This window comes from Callithrix jacchus, chromosome 4, assembly GCF_049354715.1.
Source record: "Callithrix jacchus isolate 240 chromosome 4, calJac240_pri, whole genome shotgun sequence".
Classification (NCBI taxonomy): domain Eukaryota; kingdom Metazoa; phylum Chordata; class Mammalia; order Primates; family Cebidae; genus Callithrix; species Callithrix jacchus.
The window spans coordinates 34,108,601-34,130,470 of NC_133505.1; the positions used below are offsets into that span (position 1 = coordinate 34,108,601).

General features: G+C 44.8%; 4 pseudogenes across 1 annotated transcript; 2 read left to right on the forward strand and 2 right to left on the reverse strand.

Annotated features, from left to right (window-relative positions):
* Window positions 1-3,598: 3,598 nt before the first annotated feature.
* On the forward strand, window positions 3,599-5,853 carry LOC144582389 (heat shock protein HSP 90-beta pseudogene; annotated as a pseudogene).
* A 601-nt stretch (window positions 5,854-6,454) lies between these two features.
* LOC144582262 (SH3 domain-containing kinase-binding protein 1 pseudogene) lies at window positions 6,455-7,822 on the reverse strand (annotated as a pseudogene).
* Window positions 7,823-12,007: 4,185 nt separating this feature from the next.
* Window positions 12,008-16,095, forward strand: LOC100404172 (saoe class I histocompatibility antigen, C alpha chain-like; annotated as a pseudogene). Its single transcript, XR_013534986.1, has 8 exons — window positions 12,008-12,013; window positions 12,748-12,880; window positions 13,010-13,245; window positions 13,486-13,771; window positions 14,328-14,544; window positions 14,631-14,802; window positions 15,249-15,281; window positions 15,453-16,095. The product of XR_013534986.1 is annotated as a saoe class I histocompatibility antigen, C alpha chain-like (transcript).
* Window positions 16,096-17,369: 1,274 nt separating this feature from the next.
* On the reverse strand, window positions 17,370-18,000 carry LOC144582390 (uncharacterized; annotated as a pseudogene).
* Window positions 18,001-21,870: the final 3,870 nt, after the last annotated feature.

Consider the following 21,870-nt stretch of genomic DNA (forward strand, 5'->3'; position numbering starts at 1 on the left):
CCTTCTCACATTTCCATTATTCTACAGAGGTTTACTACATCTGTTTTATTTTCTCCTATTTTTATAATATTAGCCATACATATAGTTTCTAGTTTCTCTGCGCCTAGTCTTGTCTATATTTTAGCTTTTTTTCTTCTTTGTTCCATTCCTTTCTCCTTTCTTCTCTTCCTCCCTCCCTCTCTTTCTTTTCTATTTCCAATCAAACTCTCACCCTCCCTCCTTCTCACTCCCATTTTCTTTTTTTCCCTTCTTCTTCCTTTTTTTCTTCTTTTACTCTTTCCTCTATTCTTCCTTCTTTCCCTCCCTTTTTTCTTTTTTTTTTTGCTTTTTATTATAAAATTTGCCTAACATATAAAATAACACTATTTGATTGTGCCATAAGTAAGCATTTTCTGAATCTATATTTCAAAACTATAGTGCCATGGTATATGAGAAACAAGTAAACAAGTTATTAACAGAGTCTGAATAAAAATGCCTGCTATAAACCTGCATCCAAGACACTGGCTTTTAACTCAATTCCTTCTACTCAGTGTGTTCAGAACACATCATCAATATCAAGTATTAAACATTTATTTAAAAGTTTAGGCTGGGTTTGGTGGCTCACACCTGTAATCCTAGCACTTTGGGAGGTCAAGTCATGCGGATCACCAGAGGTCAGGAGTACAAGATCAGTCTGGCCAACATGGTGAAACCCTGTCTTTACTAAAAACACAAAAATTAGCTGGGCATGGTGCTGTGTACCTGTACTCTCAGCTATTTGAGAGGCTGAGGCAGGAGAATTATTTGAGTGGGGTGGCAGAATTTGCAGTGAGCCCAGATCACACAACTGCACTCCAGCCAGGTGACAGAGCAAGACTCAGTCTCAAGAAAAGAATAAAAAAGTTCAAGTAGGCAGAATCACTTCAGAAATTATATTATCATTATTTAGTATTGTTAAAGTTTATACAATATATCATCCAACCTCCCTCCTTATCCTACAATCTGGGGACTTTCTTGCCTATGTTCCAAGGAGACATGCACAATAATGTTTATGGCAAAATCTAGAATCAGCCTCCTATACATCAATAGGAAGCTGAAATTGTGGTGTAACCATAAAATGTAAACCTTCAGCAGCAAAAATAATTGAATGACAGCCTCCCACACCACACATAACTCCTACATGTAATGTGCATCACGAAAAAATAAATGCAGTAGGTATTTGCTGTACTGGAAGCTCAAAAACTAACAAAACTAATATTTGGTTTGGAGATACATATGTATGTATATATGTATAGATAGATAGGTAGATATAGATATACACTTATTGCACAAATCTTTAAAGAAATACAAAGGAATAATAATCACAAGACTCAGGATGGAGTTTCCTTCTGCTGGATGGGAATGGGCAGCCACCCAGGGTAGCTTTACAGGTTCTGTGTTTTATAACAGTGTTGGGCACCCTGGTAGTTACTTGATTATAATTAATTAAACAGAGTTTTCCAAATTAAAATATACCTGGTTTTTATTAAAGTGAAAGAGAAAAGAATACTAAAGTTCATTGCAAGAATTCTTAACGAGAACTACTTACATTGGAAGAAAACCATAGAGAATTGTAAGGAGCCATGTGACAGAGAGGATGAGGATGCCATGAAAATGGCCTTGGCTAAAAATAGGTCATTTGATCCTTGGCTCCCTGGCATCTCTCTAGATTTTTAAGTATACAGTGTTTAATCTGATGTGCAAGGTAATTCTTTCTTGCAAAGGATGTCATGTTACATTTTACTACACATATATCTGAATTAAACTTTTACCAAATTGGAAATGCCCATCATTGATTAAAATAAATGAAACAAGAAAAGAGTGGAAAGAGATAACCAGTGATAGAATAGCAAATATAAATGGACAACAAAATAGGACTGCAAAATAATAATTTTTTAAAAACCATCAGAAGCACATAATACCATTGCTATTTAGATTATAGTGGTGTCTAAATTAATTCTATCACATCCATTCAATACCAGAAGAAACAATGTTAAGTTTATTATAGAATGCCCACTAAACAGCTAGTTTTTGAAAAAACCTTGTTTCTCAATTCATGCTAACAATGTTGGGCTACTACATCAAACCAAAGTTATTGGCATCATGCTAATTTAGATGTGTTGACTGGAGTATTAGATTTACATTTTTGTCAATGAAAAGCCATCTGATTAGGCAATTTATTTTTAAGTGAAAGCAAGTTTATCAGAGAAGTAAAAAAAATAAAAGAATGGCTACTCCAGAGACAGAGCAGTGTTTCTTTTTTTTTAAGTGTAGACAGACATTTTTTGAAGAAGATATTTCAATAACAAAACTTGCCCTTGGGGCATACTTCCACTAAATTTGAGACATCTTACACAAAACAAAGACTTACTTTCAAGGCATTACTTTTATGGAAATGAAGTCTTGGAACTATTTAATCTAGTTACTCTGTGTTCAAAACTGTGTTAACTCATCAAAGAGAACATTGTTATTACAGGTATTTGCAAGAGAAACTCAGAGATACCATATTATCTTCTTTCTCTCTCTCAAACTGTTTTCCCCTCAGCACCCAAGGCTCTGTGATGTCTTATACATTTAATCATTAATTTAAAAAGAGAAGCTTATCACAGAATTAGAAAAAACAATTTTAAAATTCATATGAATCCAAAAAAAGAGCTTGTATACCTGGGAGAATCCTAAGCAAAAAGAACAAAACTGGAGGCATCAGACTACCAGACTTAAAATTATACTACAAGGCTACAGTTCCCAAAACAGCATGGTACTGGTAAAAAAAAAAAAAAAGGTATGTAGACCAATGGCACAGAAAGAGAACTCAGAAAGAAGACCTCACATCTACAACCATGTGCTTTCCAACAAATGTGACAAAAACAGGCAATGGGGAAAGGATTTCCTATTTAATAAGTGGTGTTGAGAGTACTGGCTAGCCATATACAGAAAATTGAAACTGGACCCCTTCCTTACACCTTACATAAAAATTAACTCAAGATGGATTCAATTCTAAGTATAAACCCAAAACTATAAAAACCCTGGAAGAAAATCTAGGCAATACCATTCAGGACATACACATTGGGCAAAGACTTTGTGATGAAGTTGCCAAAGAAACTGCCACAAAAGCAAAAATTGACAAGTGGGATCTAATTAAAGAGAAGAAATTCTGCACAGCAAAAGAAACTATAATCAGAGCAAACAAACATCCTACAGAATGGGAGAAAATTTTGCAATCTATCCATCTGACAAAGGTCTAATATTCAGAATCTACAAAGTACTTAAGCAAATTTACATAAAGAACAACTTCATTAAAAAGTGGACAAAGAACGTGAACAGATACTTCTCTAAAGAAGACATGCATGAGGCCAAAAACATAAGAAAAAAACTTCAACATCACTGATAATTGGAAAAATGCAAATCAAAACCACAATGAGATGCCATCTCATGCCAGTCAGAATGCCAATTATTAAAAAGTCAAGAAAAAACAGATATACCTGATTTTATCTGTTTTTCCTTGATTTTTAATACTTTTTTATTAATCAATTTTTATTGCTCTCGAGTTACTCTGGTGCTGCTCTTGTGCCTCGTGTATGTTGAACAGCCAGCCCACCTTGCTTTCTAATACCTGTGAGTCTTTTCTTTTCAAGATGCCTGAGGAAGTACACCATGGAGAGGAGGAGGTGGAGACTTTTGCTTTTCAGGCAGAAATTGCCCAACTCATGTCTCTCATCAGCAATACCTGCCATTCCAACAAGGAGATTTTCCTTCGGGAGTTGATCTCTTAATGCTTCTGATGCCTTGGACAAGATTCACTATGAGAACCTGACAGACCCTTCCAAGTTGGACAGTAGTAAAGAGCTGAAAATTGACATCATCCCCAACCCTCAGGAACATACCTTGACTTTGGTAGACACAGGCATTGGCATGACCAAAGCAGATCTCATAACTAATTTGGGAACCATTGCCAAGGCTGGCACTAAAGCATTCACGGAGGCGCTTCAGGCTGGTACAGACATCTCCATGATTGGGCAATTTGGTGTTGGCTTTTATTCTGCCTACCTGGTGGCAGAGAAAGTGGTTGTGACCACAAAGCACAACGATGATGAACAGTATGCCTGAGAATCTTCTGCTGGAGGTTCCTTCACTGTGCATGCTGACCATGGTGAGCCCACTGGCAGGGGTACCAAAGTGATCCTCTACCTTAAAGAAGATCAGACAGAGTACTTAGAAGAAAGGTGGGTCAAAGAAGTGGTGAAGAAGCACTCTCAGTTCATAGGCTATCCTATCACCCTTTATTTGGAGAAGGAATGAGAGAAGGAAATTAGTGATAATGAGGCAGAGGAAGAGCAAGGTGAGAAAGAAGAGGAAGATAAAGATGATGACAAAAAGCCCAAGATTGAAGATGTGGGTTCAGATGAAGAGGATGATAGTGGTAAGGATAAGAAGAAAAAAACAAAGAAGATCAAAGAGGAATACATTGATCAGAAAGAACTAAACAAGACCAAACCTATTTGGACCAGAAACCCTGATGCCATCATTGAAGAGGAGTATGGAGAATTCTACAAAAGCCTCACCAATGACTGGGAAGACAACTTGGCAGTCAAGCACCTTTCTGTAGAAGGTCAGTTGGAATTCAGGGCATTGCTATTCATTCCTCATCGGGCTCCCTTCGACCTTTTTGATAAGAAGAAGAAGAAAAAGAACAACATCAAACTCTATGTCCATCGTGTATTTATCATGGACAGCTGTGATGAGCTGATACCAGAGTATCTCAACTTTATTCATGGTGTGGTTGACTCTGAGGATTTGCCTCTGAACATCTCCAGAGAAATGCTCCAGCAGAGAAAAGTCTTGAAAGTCATTCACAAAAACATTGTTAAGAAGTGCCTTGAGCTCTTCTCTGAGCTGGCAGAATACAAGAAGAATTACAAGAAATTCTATGAGGCATTCTCTAAAAATCTCAAGCTTGAAATTCACAAGGATTCCACTAACCAACACCGCCTGTCTGAGCTGCTGCATTATCACACCTCCCAGTCTGGAGATGAGATGACATCTCTGTCAGAGTATGTTTCTCGCATGAAGAAGACACAGAAGTCCATCTATTACATCACTGGTGAGAGCAAACAGCAGGTGTCCAACTCAGCTTTTATAAAGCGAGTGCAGAAGCAGGGCTTCGAGGTGGTATATATGACTGAGCCCATTGATGAATACTGTGTGCAGCAGCTAAAGGAGTTTGATGGGAAGAGCCTGGTCTCAGTTACCAAGGAGGGTCTAGAGCTACCAGAGGATGAGGAGGAGAAGAAGAAAATGGAAGAGAGCAAGGCAAAGTTTGAGAATCTCTGCAAGCTCATGAAAGAAATCTTAGATAAGAAGGTTGAGAAAGTGACAATCACCAATAGGCTTGTGTCTTCACCCTGCTGCATTGTGACCAGCACCTATGGCTGGATAGCCAATATGGAATAAGTCATGAGAGCCCAGGCACTTTGGGACAACTCCACCATGGGCTACATGATGGACAAAAAGTACCTGGAGATCAACCCTGACCACCCTCTTGTGGAGACACTGTGGCAGAAGGCTGAGGCAGACGAGAATGACAAGACAGTCAACGACCTTGTGGTGCTGCTGTTTGAAACCGCCCTGCTCTCTTCTGGCTTTTCCCTTGAGGATCCCCAGACCCACTCCAACCACATCTACTGCATGATCAAGCTAGGTCTACGTATCAACGAAGATGAAGTGGCAGCAGAGGAACCCAGTGCTGCAGTTCCTGAGGAGATCCCCCCTCTTGAGGGTGATGAGGATGGAAGAAGTAGATTAGGAGTTCATAGTTGGAAAACTGTCCTTGTATAGTGTCCCCATGGCTCCCACTGCAGCCTTTGAATGCCCCTGTCCCACCTGGCTCCCCCTGCAGGTGTCTGGTGTTTTTTTTCTCTCCTGTCCTGTTGAAGGCAGGAAACAAGGGTGTCAAGCCCCCATTCTTTCCCTACTCTGACAGCAGGATTGGATGTTGTGTATTGTGGTTTTTTATTTTGTTTGTTCATTTTGTTCTGAAATTAAAGTATTTAAAATAAAAAATAAATAAATTATTAAAAATTTTTAAATCTGAAATTATATTTTATTAATGGAAAATATCATCAAAATAGTACCACTATGGACTAAACTGCCTGAGTTTTCATTTCACATTGAGATCTCAGAGTAGAAAAGCCTTTAGCACAATTTTGCTCTGTGTAAGTCACAACGAGTGCCAGCCCTGGGAATAAACCTGGGGGAAGATTCTCCTCTTGGATGGAATCTGTGTTGTTCTATCAAGACTTTTGTGCTCATCTTTCAAACAAGGACATGTTGAGGCAAACCTTTAATCTTTGGCACAAGATTATTTTGGCTGAAGCAGAAAATTTGAGTCTCGGACTCAGGATGAAAATGTGACATTTCATTGATAAAGTATTCATTTTCATTGTAGAGCTTTCTTTATGTCATTTACTTCCATCTGCAACTGAAGCCAGATTTTCTTCTCTTCATCCAACTCAGACAATAACTGTTTAATCTCCCATTTTTGCTGAACCTTCATGTTCTCAATTATGCTCTTCCCCTCATGGACCTGTGTCCTTAGCTCCTCCACGGCTGCCTGGCTGCTGGCTGCAGGTTCCATCTTTGATTTTCCTTCCGTGCCGAACAGAGACCGGGAGTTGGCTCTGTGTCCAGCTGTTCCCAAACAGGATGACAATGAGGAGGAGGCAGCCAAGGACAGAGGGCCTGGCCCACCACCAGCTGCTGCTACAGTCCCCAGCTTGGGCAGCAGGGGTGCTTTGTTTTCAGACACTTGGGATATGGTAACAGACTTGGAAGTTTTCTTTAGCACATCCAATCCTCTGTGCACAAGTGGAATGTGTTCCTCCTTATCCTCTTCAGGACTTGAGGAGTCGAAGATATCAGGGCTGGAAAGGGATGAAGATGTGAGGGACTGGGATGGCGGCTGCCTCCCCATAGCTTTTGGTCTGCTCGTGGTGACCAAAAGCTATGACGACTGAGTTTCTCAGTACGACACCACGGAGTCAAAACCTTCTAGATCGATGTCATTGCTGTGGTCCGAGAGATCTTTGTCCAGGATGCCAGAAATCGAACTGCCTGCCAAGTCAAACTTGGGACCGCCACCCCTGGTGTGTGTCAGCAGACCCACTGGTACCTCTGGCCTTCTTGAGGACAGTGTGCCAGGTCTGCTGAAAGAATTGGTCTTTGGTGGCTGAGGCTTTTTTGGCGCTATAGCAGGAATGGAGGGCTTCTGTAAATCCAGTTTTGGCTCTGTCTCTGGTCTTTCTTTTTCTTCTGTTCTGTTGGGAAGCATTTCTGGTCTTTCAGGAGGTATCTTTTTAAGTTCATGTTTTCTCTTAGTGGTACCTGTCCCCTGTTCGATAACAGGAAAAGATGGAGGCAGTGATTTCTTGGGTCTATTCCCTTCCTTTTCAGAACCCAGTGGAAATAACTTCACGAAGTTATCAGTGAGCATGCCTCGTCTGCCATTGAGCCCTCCTTCTTACCAGCCTACCTTATGCAGTCCGTATTGATGAGAGTGACTGTATCTCCTTCTTTGATTGTCATCTCATCATTATTCTGTGCCTCATATGGAAATATTACTTTGCAGTAATCTTTGCTCTTTGTCCTGCTGTCCATTTCTGTTTTTGGGGAGTCTGGAGTTGCCAGAGTTGCAGGTAACTTCTTCCCAATAGTCTTTTCCACCGACCGAAAGTCATTTTCTACTTCAATTGATCTTGGTCTTAGTTTGATTGGCTTGTTTTTGAAAATGTCTCCAAAGCCCACTCCTTTAACTTTTTTGGCTGCATTGCTACAGTTGCCACTGTCCCGTAGGCACCTTCAGACTTCGTGCTGCTTGAGTCACCCCCCTCACTCTTGGAGCCTATGGTTTTCCTTAAACTTGACTTGAACAGATGCTCATCCTGGGAAATGCCAAGCTTATCTGACTACCCTGACAACTCCTTGATAAAATTGGAAGGAAACATTCCAGTCTTCCCATTGAGAACACAGGAGTCAGAACAAGGTTACAGAAAAATAGAAATGTTTTTATGTTCTTGGTGGAAACGTAAATTTGTTCCATAATTGTGGAAGACAGTGTGGCAATTCCTCAAATTTTAGAACCACAAATACCATTTCACCTGGCCATCCTATTACATATACCCAATGGAATATAAATCATTCTATTATAAAGATGCATGCATGTGTATGTTCATTACAGCACTATTCACAATAGCAAAGACATGGAATCAACCCAAATGCCCATCAATCATGAACTGGGTAAAGAAAAGATGATACATATACACCATAGAATATTACGCAGCCATAAAAAGAAATGAAAGCAAGTCCTTTGCTGATTTCATTTCTTTTAATGGCTGCATAAAAAAATATGGATGAAGTTGGAAGCCATTATCCTCAGCAAATTATCACAGGACAGAAAACCAAACACCATATGTTCTCATATATAATTGGGAGCTGAGCAATGAGAACACATGGACAAGGGGAAAGGACCAATACACACTGGGGCCTGTTGAAGGTGGGCAGTGGTGGAGAGAGCACTAGGAAAAAATAGCTAATGCCTGCCGGGGTTAATACCTAGATGATGGGTTGATAGGGTCAGCAAATCACCATGGCACGTGTTTACTTATGTAACAAACCTGCACATCCAGCACCTGTACCCTGGAACTTAAAATTAATTAAATTAAAAGACAAGCTTAAAGCATTAATGAAAAACAACTAGATAAAAAAAGCCTTTGAGTTACAAAATCTTGAAACAATAATTTTAATTTTGCTCTTAACATATATGCAAATCCTTTAATACAGCCCCCTTACAGAGGTGCAGCTTACTTCCCTCTCTTGAGCATGGCTTGGATTTAATGATGCACTGCTGCTATGGCCTGGCTCTGTGTTCCCACCCAAATCTCATCTTGAATTGTCTTAGGAATCGTAATCTCACATATTGGGGAAGGGACCACATCGGAGGTGATTGGATCAAGGGGACGGTTCCCCTGTGCTGTTCTAAAGATAGTGAGTGAATTCTCATGAGATCTGATGGTTTCACAAGGGGCTTTTCCCTACTATGCTCTGCATTACTCTCTCCTGCCACCATATGGAAAAGGACATGTTTGCTTCTACTTCTGCAATGATTGTAAGTGTCCTGGGGCAGCCTCCTCAGCCATGTAGAACTGTGAGTCAATTAAATCTTCTTTTCTTATAAATTACCCAGTCTCAGGTATTTCTTTATGGAAGTGTGAGCATGAGCTAATGCAACTTCTAACTGACAGAGTAATGATGACATAACAGTTTGGGACTGTGGGGGCAGAAGATAAAAGTCACTGCGGCTTCTACTTTCTTTCTCTCTGTCTCTGGGATAATGAGATCTGGGGAAAGCCAGCTGCTGTGCCACAAGCAGCCCTGCAGGAAGGTCCATGTGGCTAAGAACTGAGACCTATGGGACCAGACAACAAGAAACTAGGCCTTTTCAAACAGCCATGTGACTGAGCCATGTTTCATGTGAATCCCCAGCCTCAGTGATGCCCTCAGATTATGCAGCCCTTGGCTGACAACTGGACTGCAGCCTTGTGAGAGGCTCTGAGCCAGAAGCACTCAGGGAAACCTCTCCTGGATTCCTGACCATTGGAAACTGTGGGAGATGATGAATATTTGTTGTTTTGCGCTGCTATGTTTTACATAATTTGTTATGCAATAGTAAATAACTGATAGATTTTCACGAGAGGATTTTCACACGTTAATTTGCATGTGCTCTAAATTTGTCATCATCAATCTTATTATTTTTGAGGCAGGGTCTCGCTCTGTCACCCATGATGGAATGTAATGGCATGATCACCATGCACTGCAGTGTTGACCTCCTGGGCTCAAGAAGTCCTCTGAACCTCAGCCTCCTGAGTAGCTGGGACAACAGGCATGAACCACCATGCCTGGCTAATTTTCTAATTTTTTGGCAGAGATGGGGGTTTGACCATGTTTCCCAGGCTGATCTCGAACTTCTGGAGTCAATGGATCCACCTTTCTCTGCCTTCCATAGTGCTAGGATTGCAGGCATGAGCCACCACACCTGGCCTAAATTAATTGTAAGATACTAAATATATAACTTGGTTGTAAAAGGTAAGGAGAATTTCCATGGTTTAAGAGAATGTATTTTATTACTGTTCACAATTATTACTTTACTTGAACTTCAATTTCCAACTGTGTCTCAATTAAACACAAAAGGAAGATCCAACCCTTGCTAGGCTGATTCTGTGATACCCCCAACAACCACCTCCTGGTCATTCACCTTCCCCCAGTTATTCAACCAAACTAATGCAGGCCCTGCTGTGAAGGGATTCAGCAGATATAATTAAGGGCCTCAATTAGTTGACTTTAGGCTGGGTTTATCCTGCTTGCACTGTCCTAATCAGCTGAGCCCTTGAAAGGCTGGGTTCTTCCTGAGCATAGAGATTCACGGTGTGAGAGGGATTCCGCATGAGGGGTTTCCTCCACTGTGGGCTTTGAAAATGAAGGGGCTGGGTAGGCAAGAATGCTGGTGGGCACCAGGAATTGAGCACAGCCCTCCCTGTTCTCTACATTGACAGCCAGCAAGGAACAGGAACCTCAGTCTTACAACTGCCAAAAACTGCATTCTGACTCCTCTGTACAAGCCTAAAGGAGGATTCAAAATGAAAACACAGCTTTGGGAAGCACAGAACAGAGATTCCATCCACATCATGCCGGGATTTCTGACTAAGAAACTATAAACAGATAAGTGGGTGTTGTTAGGCCAGGCGTGGTAGCACACACCTGTAGTCGTAACATTTGAGGAGTTGACACAGGAGGATCACTTGTAGCCAGGAGTTTAAGACAAGCAGGATAATATAGTGAGACCGTTATCTCTACAGTTTTTTTTTCTTTAATTGGTTGAGCATGGTGGTACTTGCTGTCCTAGCTACTCTTAAGACTGAGGCAGGAGGATCCCTTGAGTTTGAGGCTGCAGTGAGCCATGATCATGTGACTGCAGTTCACCCTGGATGACAGAGGGAGACTTTGTCTCTAAAAATAAATGAGTGAATACAATAAATGGGTGCTGTTGAAAGCCAATATTTTCAATAATTACACAGTCTTATAAAATTCATACACAGCCTCAACAGACTTATGGAATGAATTGATGAATTGATACACACACTAGTTACATAAATCTTTCTTAACTTTTTCAGTGTTTTACATTTATAATTTTCTGTTATACAACTTTATACACTCATATTTCATTCATTCAGTCAATAAAAATTAATTTAGTGCCCGTGATGAACCAGTTCTGCCCTCATATGCTCACATGCCTGACATTCTGGAAGCTTCACGAGACCAAGGTGGAGCCATTGGAGTGTTTTAGGTGGAGAAATGATGTACTTTGATTCACAATAGCAGGACTATTGCAGAGAGAACAGTCATGTAGCAGATAATGAGACAGTGCTAGAGCCACAATTCAGAAGTGACAGGGTGGTGGGGACGAAAGGGAGAGGGGGCCTGAGGGATGGGAGGGACGGAGGGAAGGGTTGGGGAAACAGGAGGTGAGAAAAAGGAGCAGAGAGAAGGAAATCGAAAGCAACAGAATTCTTAGGTTTAAACACATTGTTTTACCGATTTTTAATACATCCATCTACATAGCCTGCAAGCGTGTTCTTTGCAGTTGGCCTTTAATACCTTTTGTAGGTCTGCCCAAAAACTAATTGTTTTTTATGTTAATCAGGTTTAAATAAATACTAAGTGTTCCTATAAAACATGCACACACCACTTAAATGTGGCAACTTTCTAAAAACAGGCAGCGCATGAGCACTGGTGAGGGGCATTGTGACTCCATTGAACACTTGCAACTGTGAAGTGAATGAAGTCTGTACTGGCTCCTGGTTGCAACATATAGTAACACAGTGTGCTATTTTGTACTGAGGAGGTGTCCTGGACCCACACAGTAACTCAGGGCTATGGAATGAAGGTAAATTTAAAATACAAGCTGGAGTCACAGATGCATTGTCTGGGAAAGTGAAACTTGGCTTTTTGAGTCCCGTTGTAATGCTTTTAGACACATTTGCATATCAAGGGGCCAAAGTCACATTTTTTACGGATTAGATTCCTGATCATTCAGGGGTTACCAAGATTCTGCTACCCACTGTAGTTAATAAACAAAAAGCAAACCGGTCTCTATGCTATCTCATGGGTGCAGGCACAACTTTACCGGATTTGGAAAAAAAAACATACTGAACACCCTGTTTCTACACCTCCATTCCCAGGGCGAGCTCACTCTCTGGCACCAAGCTCCATGGGGTGGGTTTTCTTCTAGAAGAGTCCAGGGGGACAGGTAAGGAGTGGGAGGCAGGAAGTCCAGTTCAGGGACCGGGGGATGCAGGGATAAAAGTGGAGGGAGCAGGACGGGGCCCATGCTGAGTGTTTCTCTCTGGTTTCTCAGACAGCTCCTGAGCCAAGACTCAGGGAGACATTGAGACAGAGCGCTTGGCACAGGAGGAGCGGGGTCAGGGCGAAGTCCCAGAGAGCCAGACCTGGCTCTCAGGGTCTCAGGCCCCAAAGGCGGTGTATGGACTGCGAGGCGCAGCATTGGGGATTCCCCATCTCCGCAGTTTCTCTTCCTCTCCTCACTTGTGCTGGGGAACTTCTTCCTGGATACTCGTGACGTAAGCCAGTTCCCACTTCCATTGGGTGTCGGGTTCCTAGAGAAGCCAATCAGCTCACCGCGGTCCCGGTTCTAAAGTCCTGAGTCTCCCACGGCTCCCGGAACCACCCAGGGCGCCCCGAACCCTCCTCGTGATGCTCTTGGGGGCCCTGGCCCTGACTGTGACCTGAGCAGGTGAGTGAGGGGTCGCAAGGGAAACGGCCTCTGCGGGAGGAGCGAGGGGCCCGCCCCGCGGGGGCGCAGGACTCGGGGAGCGGCGCCGGGAGGCTTGTCGGGCGGGTCTCAGGCCCTCCTCACCCCCAGGCTCCCAGTCCATGAGGTATCCGAGCACCCCCGCTTCATCTCCGTGGGCTACAGGACGACACGCAGATCGCGCGGTTCGACAGCGACGCCAGGAATCCGAGGATGGAGCCGCGAAGGCCGTAGATGGAGAAGGAGGGGCGGTACTGGGACCGACCCGGGGACTGATTTTCAAGGACACCGCACAGAGTTTCCGAGTGAACCTGCAGAACCTGCAGGGCTACTACAACCGGAGCAAGGCCGCTGACTGATGCCTGTCCAGGGCGCAGGTCACGACCCCTCCCCGTCCCCGACGGACGGCCTGGGTCACCCCGAGTCTCAGGGTCCGAGATCCACCCCGAGACTGAGAGACTTGCCCAGACCCTCGACCTGGGAAAGCCCCAAGCCCCTTTACCCTGTTTCGTTTTCAGTTTAGGCCAAAATCCCCGCAGGTTGGGTGGGGCCGGGGCTCGGTGGGCGGGGTGACCGCGGAGACGGAGGCAGGGCCAAGTTTCCACACCCTCCAGGAGAGGTATTGCTGCAACCTGGGGCCCGAAGGGCGCCTTCTCCATGGGTATCACCAGTTCGCCTATGACGGCAAGGATTACCTCGCCCTGAACGAGGACCTGCGTTCCTGGACCACCACGGACCTGGCGGCTCAGATCACCCAGCGCAAGTGGGAGGCGGCCAATGTGGCAGAGAAGATGAGAGCCTACCTGGAGGGCAGGTGCCTGGAGTGGATCCGCAGACACCTGGAGAACAGGAAGGAGACACTGGAGCGCACGGGTACGAGGGGCAACGGGGCCCCTCCCTGATGTCTGTAGACCTCCCAGGCTGGCCTCGCACAAGTTGGGGAGGCAAATGGGACCAACACTCGAATATCGCCCTCCCTCCGGTCCTCAGGAATCCTCCTGGGTTTCCAGATCCTGTGTCAGAGAATGACTCTGAGGGACTGCCCTGTTCTCGGATACGATTAAAGGATGAAGTCTCTGTGGGAAAGGAGGTGAAGACAATCCCTGGAATACTGATCAGGGGTTCCCTGTGACCCCACAGCAGCCTTGGGCACCAAGCCATTTCCTCTCGGGCCTGGTTCTCTGCTTCACACTCAATGCGTGTGGAGGTCTGACTCCAGCTCCTCTGAGTCCCTTGGCCTCCACTCAGGACAGGACTTTCCAAGGAATAGGAGATTATCCCAGGTGCCTGTGTCCAGGCTGGTGTCTGGGTTCTGCACTTTCTTCCCCACCCCAGGTGTCCTGTCCATTCTCACGATGGTCACATGGGTGCTGCAGCGGTGTCCCATGAGAGGTGCAAGATGTCTGAATTTTCTGAGTCTTCCCTTCAGAGCCCCCCAAGACAGACGTGAACCATCACCCCATCTCTGACCATGAGGCCACCTTGAGGTGCTGGGCCCTCGGCTTCTACCCTGCGGGGATCACACTGACCTGGCAGCAGAATAGGGAGGACCAGACCTAAGACATAGAGCTCATAGGGACCATGCCTGCAGGGGATGGAGCCTTTCAGAAGTGGGTGGCTGTGGTGGTGCCTTTTGAAAAGGAACAGTGATACACATGCCTGAGATGCAGTAAGGAGAGGATGGGGTGTCAAGTCTCTTAGGAAAAGCAGGAGTCCCTCTGCTTCCCTTCAGCAGGGTCAGGGCTGGGGCCTGGAATCAGGGCCCCTCACCTTCCCCTCTTTTCCCAGAGCCACCTTCCCAGCCCACCATCCCCATCGTAGGCATCGTTGCTGGCCTGGTTGTCCTTGGAGCTGTAGTCACTGGAGCTGTGGTTGCTGCTTGATGTGGAGGAAGAAGAGCTCAGGTGAGGAAGGGGTTAGGAGTGGGGTCTGAGATTTCTTCTCCCACTGAGGGTTTCAAGCCCCATGTAGAAGTGTGCACTGCTTGGTTACTGGGAAACATCATCCACACTCATGAGCCGACCCAGCCTGGGCCCTGTGTGCCAGCACTTACTCTTGTGTAAAGCACCTGTGACAATGAAGGACAGATGTATCACCTTGATGACTGTGGTGATGGGGACCTGATCCCAGCACTCACAGGTCACAGGGGACCGTCCCTACTGGGGACAGTCCTTAGGAGGGCAGTTGGCCCAGGACCCACAGCTGCTTTCCTTGTTTTTCCTGATACCCCCCTGGGTCTGCTGTCACACATTTCTGGAAACTTCTCGGGGTTCCAAGACTATGAGGTTCCTCTAGGACATCATGGCCCTGCCACCATTCTGGCCTCTCACAGAATATTTTCTTCCCACAGATAGAAAAGGAGGGAGCTACTCTCAGGCAGCAAGTAAGTATGAAGGAGGCTGATCCCTGAGATCATTGGGATATTGTGGTCAGGAGCTGGTAGGCGGGGGGGGGGGGGGGGGGGGGGGGGTGGGGTGCTTACCCAGCCCGTAATTACTCCTATAGCTGCATCTCCTGTGAGTTCTGACCAGGTCCTGTTTTTGTTCTATCCCAGGCAATGACAGTGCCCAGGGCTCTGATGTGTCTCTCACATCACCTTGTAAAAGTGAGACCCTGAGGACCCTGATGTGTGTGGGTGTTGGGGAGAACAGCGTACACAGTTATGCTATGGGGTTTGTTTGAGAGGGATGTATTGAGCATGTGATGGGCTCTTTAAAGTGTCACCCCTCACTGTGACTGATATGAATTTGTTCATGAATATTTTTCTATAGTGTGAGACAGCTGCCTTGTGTGGGACTGAGAGGCAAGTTTCATTCACACCTTCCCTTTGTGACTTCAAGAACCCTGACTTCTCTTTCTGAAAAGGCATCTGAATGTGTCTGTGTCCCTATAGACATAATGTGAGGAGGTGGGGAGACCAGCCCAGCCCTATGTCCACCATGACACCCTTCCCCACGCTGACCTGTGTTTCTTCCCCGGTCACCTTTCTTGTTCCAGAGACCTGGGACTGGATGTCTACATCTCTGTCTCAACTTCATGGTACAGTGAGCGGTAACTTCTTCCTTGCTTATTAACATTAGAATCTGAATACAGCTTACTTTTTCAGATTATTTCCATGAGAGGTTGATGAGTTAATTAAAGGAGAAGATTCCTGAAATTTGAGACACAAAATAAATGGAAAACCCAAGAACTTTCCACAGTACATGTGTTTCTTGTGCTGATTTGTTGCAGGGGATGGAGTAGATGGGGCTGTGCCCAGTGGGTGCTCAGGCCACTTGTGGGCTTTATGTGGTCACTGCTTGGCTGGGTCATCTTTGCTGCTCCATTGTCCTTGATCCTTCTGTAGAACCTTGTCTTACCATGACCTGTGATTACAGGGACTTGAATGTCACCTAGTGTGGTCCCTACACGTAGATGCCTTTGTGGTATCAAGAGACAAATTATCAGACCCCTGTACCTCTTGCCCACCTTCCATGTCTCTTCCCCGGATTGTATTTTCCAAATTTCCCCAATCTTCTTAAAGAAAGCAGATTCAGAAACTTGCAGTTAAGAGGGGTCCCAAGGATTTTCATTGTAGGTAACTTTCTGTTGGAACTCCTTCTGCTCTCTCTCCTACTCTTCTTCCTGCCTGAGATGTAGTGATCCTAGTGTTGCTCCAATCCAAACTCATGGATTTGTAAAGCAGAGTCTGATTTTGATTCATGTGTGGTTGGCAAATTGGACCTATAAGCCTAGGGTTATCTTTCCTGAAGAGAAAAATATGGTTATGTGCTGCAGCGTGCAGGAGGGTTTTGTGGGAGGAGACAGGGAGGGAGGGAAGGAGGAAACACATGCAGCCCTGGTGAGAAAAGCTCTGGCAGCACTGATGTCAGTGTGAGATGATGTTGTTCTGTAGCTGCCACAAAACAGCATTTGGCCTGAGGCTACATTAATAAAGATATTGCCTTTCGAATAGGGAGGTGCCCTACAATGATCATTCAACTGACATTTGTTGTCTGCTAGATATATGACTGTTTTCACATTTAGAAAACATAATTAAAGTTAAAACAAAAATTTCAGACTTCCAGTGTATATATTTTAGATGCAAGCTTGTCCAACTTGCAGATCACAGGCTGCATGTGGCCCAGGACAGCTTCCAATATGAAGACGTTTTTGTTTATCTGTGGTGGCAGATATCATAAATGTTATGCATGTACTTTTTTCTTTTTTTGATTATTTTCTGTTCATCAGCTGTCATTAGTGTGTTTTATGTGTGGCTCAAGACAATTCTTCTTCCCGTGTGGTCCAGGGAAACCAAAAGATTGGACACCTCTGTAGGCAGATGATAGATACAGTATAAGCAGAGTAAGAGCAGGAAATGCTTGGGTTAGAAGGTGGCAAGTGCTGTGGGGCAGCTGATCCAGAGTGTGGGCTGTGGGGACAGGGAGGTGGCTGCTGTGCTGGATGGTCAGCATGGGCCTCGTTGCAAATGTCACCTTTCAGTGAAGATTTGATGGGTGTGAGGAGCTGTCCACAAGGATGATGGGAAAGCTCTTTTCAGGCAGGAACCTTCAGTGCAGGTGCACCAGGGCAGGAAAGTGTCTGTGTTCCTGGAAGGAGGAAGAGGCCAGAAGGGCTGGACAGAGAGAAACTGAAATGAGGTCAGAGGTGTGGCCAGAGCAGGTAGGCCTGGAGGGTGTGGGATGGGTTTTGATCTTTGCTTTGAATCACATGGAGAGTTAGATGACAGTTTTGAAAAGTGGGACATGGTGGGACTTATGCTTTGAAAGCTTCTCTCTGGCTGCTTTGCTGAGAACAGAATTGAGAGGTGGGGAACAAGTGAGTCAATAGGGAATCAGTGGGGAAGGAGCACAGTATTCCAGGATGGAGATGCTGGTTACCTTGACTGGGGTGTGAGCAGGGGAAATGGTGGGAAGTGATGGGATTCTGGATGAATTTGAAGATGGACTTCACAGCACTTGCTAATGCACCGCATCTGTGGTGTGAGAAAGAAGAATCAAGGACAGCCACAGTGTTGCACTGAGTGAGTTGAAGGGTGGAGCTGCTGTCAGTGAAGATGAGGAGATTCTGGCAGGAGCATATGGAGGAGAGCGCATCGCAGGGATTCAGTGGAGGAGACATGTACGAGGAGTGCAGGTGAGGGGCCCGGCTGCCTCTGCAGCTACAGCTTCATCATCCAGTTACTCTCCTGCTTCCACCTGCTGTGTCTCAGAGCTAGGGCACTGATTCTCCCCTGGGCTGTCTGCACAGGTAGGTGAAAGTCAGGGAAGTTATGGTCTGCTGTTGGTTATAATTAATCACAGATTATTGTGCTTTCTCAGATAATTAAAGTAATAATAAATGAATTTTAACTAGAACACTTATTCAGAAGACTACAATAATGCAAAGTTTTTTATTCATCTAAAGATGGCAATAGAAGAAAAATTGGAACAAAAAAGAGATAATATTAGAAGGCAGCAAATGACAGTGTACAGACTTTAACCCAATGAGGTCAACAACGACATTAAACATAAAGAACTCACACACTCCAATGACAAGACAAACAGTGCAGAGGGGGAAAATAAGTCAATACATAAATAACTGTAGGCTGTTTACAAAAGCCATAATTTCATTGGAAGATACAAAAAAGTTGAAAGGAAAAGGGTAGAAAAGAAATACTAGACAAACATTCATGAAACGCACACGGAGATGCCATTTAGAAAACGTACAGGACATGAATCTCCTGAGACATAGAGTACATGTAGACAGCTCACAATGTCTTTTGACTTTTTGTAAGAAACAGGGTCTGTTGCCCAGACTGAAATACCTTAATGTAACCTCAAAATTCTGGGCTGAAGCAATTCTCCTGCCTCAGCCTTACAAATAGCTAGGACTACAGGCATGTGCCAATACACCTGGCTGTAACGTCTCATTTTCTCATTTGATCTGATGTGATCAAGGAAGCAATATCATGCCATGTGCTTGACTTGCAGTAGGTGCACAATAATTATCAGGGGAATGAAGAAATAAAACCACGTAGTCATTCAAGCCATATCCACATGTACATTTTACAGATGAGGAGCAACATTTCCAACAAATAACGTGTAATAAATTGATTTTCATCATCCAGAGCAGAATTGAGAACACATTCCCGGGGCTAAAGGAGTCAGAGCTCTACTAGGGGTCATAGCAGGTATCATGCAAGTCAGATACGCTGGTTACCAGAACTGGAATTGATACATTCCAAGGTATACTAAACAAAGAGTGTGGAAGGATTAACTGAATGCAGAGATAAAGGAAGAAAATGCATTTCTTTAAAAGACAGATAGAATCTTTAAATAAACAACTATTTTTAAAGTGGCCTTATGTGGACCAAAGCAGAGATGAGCTCAAGTGTCAGGTGGGAAAATGCCTGAGGAAGCCCCTAGACACAGGGAGACCTCAAAATCCTGGGACATTTTCAGTCATATTGGGATTGGTGGGAGGGGGTGAGTGGGGTGCTGCTGGCAAACCTCCCAAAATGCACGGGACAGCCCACTCCACAAGGGACTCTGTCCAAATGGTTAACATTGCTGCTGTTGAGAAACCCATGCCAGAAGTAAGTGCTGTAATGTCCTCACCATTTCACAGATTTAAAAACTGAGGCACCAGGAGGAAAAGTGTCAGTAGGACCAGAGCTGCAGGTTGAATCCAGGTGGCCTGGCTGCAAAGGGTTGGCTTCCTGGTCAAGTCAAGGACCCAGTATCACAGACAATCCGGGCTGTGTGGCACCTTCATGGTCTGTGAGTGCCCCCTGGTGTTGACACTAGGCCTGTGGCTAAATTAGCCTTGCGGGAAAAGGCAAAAACAGCTTTGGGCAGGGAGGTACACCTTCAGGCCACCACATTTCAAGCCATGACTTACTCTCAGAGAAAATCATGTCTTCCCTAATTATCTCTCCAATCCTGCTTTCCCCATCTTGGCCAGTGTCCTCCCTCAACTCCATCAACATCAGCACCTGCCAGATGCCCACCACCCAGCATGTGAGGAGTGAAAAGGCCCCAGGACTAAAGGACAAGTGTGACATAGTAAAAGACCCATAAAACTGCATACCTCAACCATACCTTGCTTTCTATTGAAACTGCTCTCTGTAACCCAAATGTGACAGGCAAGCAGTCTAAACCCAGGCCATCTTGGCCCCTGTGACTTGCAATAAGTAATTAAGGACTGTAATTTCCTCCCTACCCAGAATGTGTGTAAACAAATGCTAATCTTGACTTTTGTGAACCACTTAAGTAACAACCAGAATGTTAAAAAGTACCCTGGCCCTCAGAGTGTCCAGAGCCCCTCACCCTCATCTTTGCTCAGGAATCCACTGGAATGTCCAGAACCCCCTCACCCTCATCTCTGCCCAGAAGGTGATTTACAGAATCCACTAGCCCTTGGAATGTCTGAAGCCCCTCAGCCCCACCCCACCCCTCACCCTCACTTCCAAGGTGATTTTTATGGGTATAAAGGGTCTTGACACCCTCTTTTCAAGGCCACGGGTGTGAGAGATGCAAGTCCTCCATGGCCACCGGCAATAAAGACCCTGCAATTTGGCATACTTTTGTCTTGGTGTTGACTTTCTATGCTCAGGCCAGTACAACATTTTGGAAGCCCCAGTGAGATTTATCTTCGTCCATCACCAGACAAAAGCCATCTCAGAGTCTCATCTGGGCAGCCACTCCCACCTCAGGGACCTCTAGGAGAGGCGCCCCCTGAGATGTTCCAGGGCCCTAGAGTTCCAGCCCCATAGAGGATGAGCGACTACCTGGCCGACATTCACCCGAAATTCTTCAGGGTCCCGGGAACTTCCAGAGGTAAGTCAGGTCTGGGGACCAGTCCATCGAGGGTGGGGTGCCTGAGTCGGGGACTGGACATGGTCATTGCAACTCTGATCAGGCAAGCCTACTGTGAGATGTCACTGGAGGCTCAGGTTGCCTCAAGAGTGGCTCAGGTTACCTCACTGGAGGCTCGAGTAATTTCATTTTTGGTTGTTTTCCATAACCTCAGTGTGAGTGATAGAGGGAGTGTGTATATATGTAGTCCCATGGCTGGAAGGCTATGGGGCTTGTATGGTCCTTCACGCACAGTTCCACAAAGACTTCGTAAGGCATAATGCTGATTTATCTCAGGACTGAAAATTCCGAGGTGACCAGACCCAGGGTTTATATGGGTACACCTTAGCCAGGATGCTCTGAAACATCCCTCTGCGGACATGGCCGGGCAGGCATCAGACTGGTCTCCCACCTGGGGGGGCACCCATCCTTTGTTTGTCAGTCCTATATGTGGTTCTATCTTTATTGTAGATTCACCAGTTTTGTTAAACTCCTGTTGGCTGATATACAGTGGTTTAGACCTATTACTCTTAAGGTGGATAATATTCTCCATTGGCTGAGTGACCACTGATTTCAAGGAACTGGAATTGAGTTTACACTCCTGGAAATAATTCTGTTCTTTCCTTTTCTTCATCTTATTCTATCATTAATGCCTCATTCTTTCTTTTTTTCATGTCTGAGAGAAAATTCTGCCCCCGACCACTTGGGTGTAGTTTTTTTTCTCTGTTTTAGGGACTCAAACTTTAAATAAGAACCTACCACCCCTCTTTGCCCATTTAGGGTAAAAATGGAGTAGTTGTCTTTTCTGTCAATAGAAACAGAAACAGGGAGGGAAAGAGGAGAGAGGACAAGAAAGTAGGGGAGGAAAAGAAAGAGAGGAGACAGAAGAGAAAGGAGAAAGAGAGAGAGAGTAGACAGAGAACAGAGAGAAAGTAGACAGAAGAGGGGAGAGAGGACAAGAAAGTAAGAGAGGAAAAAAAGAGAGGAGAGAGAAAAGAGAGAGAGGAGACAGGAGAGAGAGAAGAGACAGAGACAGGGAGGGAGAGAAGAGAGAAAAAAATAGATAGAAGAGAGGAGAGAGGAGACAGAGACAAAGAGAAAAGAAAAAAAGAGAGCGAGAAGAGAGAGAGATAG